The sequence below is a fragment of the Neopelma chrysocephalum genome, unplaced genomic scaffold (genome assembly GCF_003984885.1).
Source record: "Neopelma chrysocephalum unplaced genomic scaffold, ASM398488v2 Primary Assembly neopelma1_219, whole genome shotgun sequence".
NCBI lineage: Eukaryota > Metazoa > Chordata > Aves > Passeriformes > Pipridae > Neopelma > Neopelma chrysocephalum.
In genome coordinates this window covers 75958-80346 of record NW_020897881.1, presented here as the reverse complement: position 1 = coordinate 80346, position 4389 = coordinate 75958, and positions in this window count along the sequence as shown.

Genomic DNA, 4389 nt, shown 5'->3' with positions numbered 1-4389 from the left:
AAGCTCAGGAGAAGGAAAAGGAGAAGGAGGAGGAGAAGGAGAAGGAGGAGGAGAAGGAGAAGGAGAAGGAGAAGGAGAAGGAGAAGGAGAAGGAGAAGGAGCTCTCTGGAGTCCCCAAAGCCAGCTGAGAGCTGAGGTGGTGACAGACCCACCTGCACCATCCCATGGCTTCCTGAGAGCCAGGAAACCTTTTCCTTCCCCACCATCAGCCAGGGAGGGAGAACCTTACTGGAACTGCTGCCCAACCAAAGCTCTGCCCTGCTCCCCCCATCTGGGACACTTCCAGCTGTGAGACATCCTGGAAAATGGAATGGAGAGTGCAGTGGAGAGGGATTTTGTAGGGATAGGACGAGGGGGAATGGCCTCGAGCTGAAGGAGGGCAGGGTGAGGTGGGATATTGGGAAGGAATCCTTGGCTGTGAGGGGGGGGGATGATCCCTGTGGGTCCCTCCCAGCCCGGGATATTCCATGATCCTGTGGTTCTGGCTGTGCCACGGGGGAATTTTCTCCCCACACCACATATTTGCATTTCTTCAGGCCTTTCTTTCCCTCCTCAGCAAACAGAGTCCTCCCAGTTCTTTTGAATTCCCTCCCTATTCCAAACAATGGGCTGGACAGGGAGTGAAACTGTCCCTCCTTCAGTCAGGCTGCCACACATTCCTCTTGCTTTCCATGAGGAATTCCACCTAAACTCATCATTCCCACTCTCCCCCAGTCACCAGGAAAGGCTGGAAAAGGTTCTCAGGCAGGGCTGGAAAAGCACCTGGATCCGGAGTCCTGCAGCTCAGTCCCAACACAACGTTTGTAAAAGGGTTGGAACTTCATTACTGAGGTGTTTCAATTTTCCTATTTTTCCCCTGCTTTGAAAAATTCCCAGAGTTCTGCTGAACAACAAACAGCCTCAGCAAACAGGGGGAATGAAAGCTGAAAATAAGATTTCAGATGCACATAAAGGCACTTTGGGAGAGCCAGACTTCCAGTTCTTCCATGGAAATCCCAGATTGCTACAAAACCTGTGGGATTTCACAGAATCACCGAGGTTTTAATTTTAATTTTAATTTTAATTTTAATTTTAAGCCTCCTTTGTTTGTTCCGCGCCAGGAAACGGAAAATGTGAATTCAACCCTCGCACCAGATATAGAACATTATTCCTCTTGTTTGGAAAGTTCAGTTTCCAAGCACCACCCATTAATCCAAGTGCATTAATGCCAGGGATTCACCCTCCAAATAGTTTCCAGCAGATCTCACCAGGAGGATGTTTTTTACCCAACCAGCCACTCTCACATTAAAAAGCCCTGCTTGGCATCACCCTTTAATTTAAATTTAAAAGAAATAAGTGGGATTCTCACCCATTTAGGGTTTGAACCACCTGAGACCCTCCCAGGAGTGCTGGTGTCTGTTTGGAATTCTCCTGCACTGAGCCCTGTCCCAGCCAAGCTGAGCTTTGCCATCTTCTCAACCTTCACAAAATGTAATAATGCTGCTGATGGCAAATTAATTAAACACGTTGACAGCCGTGATTTAATTGCTGGAGATGAAGGAACCTCTTGGAAAGAGTCAAAGGGAGGAGTGGACCCCGAAGTGAAGCTTTCTAGGGCAAAGCAGCAGCGTGAAAACTGGTTTTGTTTGCCCTGTTTGCATCTTGTTGCTGCATCTCAAGGTCAAGTTTAACCCCTGATGTTCCCACAGAGCAGAAAAATGGGATTTTTTTCCTTTGAAGCTCAGCCAAAAAGTCATGAATGTGATTTTATCAATAGAATCATGGAATGGTTTGGGTTGGGAGGGATCTTAAAGGTGATCCAATTCCAACCCCTGCCATGGGCAGGGACACCTTCCACCAGCCCAGGTTGCTCCAAGTTTATCCAGCCTGGCCTTGCAGAGGTGTTCATGACTTGGGGGCTGCTCCTCACACCAGTGAATAAACCAGGGAGGCAAAGTTGCTTAAAATCATCGAGAGACAAAACTGAAACAACCAAGAATTCCACCCTTCCCTTGTTTTAATTAAAGCTGCAACATCCAAACCCTCGGGTGGGATTGGGGTCTCCTTTGGCCTCGGGAATCAGAATGACAGAACAGGGTTTGGGGTTGGGTTTGGGGTTCTGTTTTCTCTTTAAACTGAGATCAGTGTCAAATCACCTTGGAAAACGTGGATTTCACAGAATCCCAGAGTCCTCAAGGCTGGGAGAGACCTTCTGGATCATCCAGTCATAGAAGCACCACCAGGATCACCCCTAATCCACGTCCCCAAGGGCCACATCCAGACACCTCTGGGACACTCCCAGACACAGGGACTCCACCACCTCCCTGGGACACTTATTCCAAGGCTCTGGAGGGCCCAGCAGCCACCAGCACTGAGGTGGAACCAAAGCAAACTGCACTCAGGGCACAGGCAGGGCAAATAATGGGGGTGTTTTTTTTTCCCAGTAAAAAAAGGAGGAAGACAGACAGGGCTCCCTCCCCAACTCCACCCAGAGCAAACCCCACACAAAAGGCCTCTGTTCTGTCTTCACAGGGAAAAAATCCCCTGGGTTCCACTTGGATTGATAACCTGCCATAAACTGGGGTGAAAGAATGTAAATAAAAGGTTGGTTTGGAGCACAAGGGCTCCAAGAATGTGCCTGTCACCATTTGTGGGGTTGCACATTCCCAGGGAATCTGGGGAACAGCCCAGCAAGGACATGGAGCTGCTGGAGAGAGTCCAGAGGAGGCCCCAAGAGGATCCCAGGGCTGGAGCAGCTCTGCTGGGAGGAAAGGCTGGGAGAGCTGGGATTGTTCAGCCTGGAGAGGAGAAGCTTTGGGGTGACCTGATTGTGGCCTTGCAGGGCCTGAAGGGGCTCCAGGAAAGATGGAGAGAGACTATTTCCAAGGGATGGAGGGACAGGACAAGGGGGAATGGCTGCAAAGTGACAAAAATCAGGGTTAGATGGGATATTGGGAAGGAATTCCTGGCTGGGAGGGTGGTGAGGGGCTGGGATAGAATTCCCAGAGAAGCTGTGGCTGCCCCTGGATCCCTGGAAGTGTCCAAGGCCAGGTTGGACGGGGCTTGGAGCAACTTGGGCTGGTGGAAGGTGTCCCTGCCCATGGCAGGGGGTGGGATGGGATGATCTTTGAGGTCCCTTCCAACCCAAACCATTCCATGATTCCATGAAATATCCAACCTTTCCTCCCCACAGAGCAGGGCAAGGAATGAACTCATCCCTCCCTTCTCTCCAGGATGAGAGGAAATGGCCTCAAGTTGCTCCAGGGGAGGTTTAGATTGGATATTAAAGGAAATTCTTCACAGAAGGGGTTGTAAAGCCTTGGAATGGGCTGTCCGGGGAAGTGGTGGAGTCATCATCCCTGGAATTGCCCAAAAAACATGGATATGGCCATTATGGACACGGTGAACGTGGTGGTGCTGGGTTGACAGTTGGCCTTGATGTCCTTCAAGGTCTTTTCCAACCTTAATGATTCCTGTAACTTCCTTCCATTCCCAGAGGTTCCCAAAATGCATCTGGCACTTGATCTCCCTGCCCTTGGCCCCCTCACAGACCTGACCCACTGTCAGAGCCGTTCTGGGGCTCCTTCCATCCACAGCCCCATTCCCATGTCCGAGGTTGTTGACAGGGAAACAAGGCCTGGAGGCTCCTGGGCAGATCCCAGGTGAGGGCTGGGAGGAGGAGGAGGAGGAGGGAAGGGCTAATCAAACACTGGGATTAATCAAACACTGGGATTAATTGTCCTCCAAAGCCCAGGCTGGGGCTTGTCCTCTGCAAACATCAGGCTCCAGGAAGCCTCTGCCTCCAGCCACAGGCTGAGCAGAGACACTCAGAGGTGGGAGAAGGCTCTGGAGAGGTCGGGAAGAAATCCCCGAGCACGAGCGGGGTGTCCTAAAACAGCCCCAACCCAGGGCTGAGCTCCTGGCTCAGGAAGTCTGAGGGAGCTCTTTCCTGGAACACTTCATGAATTAAATCCTCCTGGAAATGGATATTTTATCCCCCAGGGCAGCCAGGGATCGATCTGGGTTCTGGGAATTGTCCTTCCTGAGGCTTGGGCTGTGAGCGGGAAGGGGGATGGCGCGGGCAGGCAGCGCTGGCACCGCTCCTCTCCTTGGCACCAAACGCCATCCCTTGTCCTGCTGAGTCACCCAGAGCTGCTCCAGCTGCTCCTTTATCCAAGGATAACTCCCTGTATCCCAAGAACTGTCCCCTCCTGCCCAGGGGGAGGAAGCAGAAGGCACCATTTCGCTCCCGTGACTCAACTCGCCACCAACATGAGTTTCAGCTGCTGCAGCTGATGGTGCAAAATCCCCTGAGCCTGGATCTGGGAATGCCAGACACCCAGGCTCTGGGAATGCCAGGCACGGGGTGACAGCACGGCCTGGCTGCCTCAGAGGCTCCTGGCTGTCTGG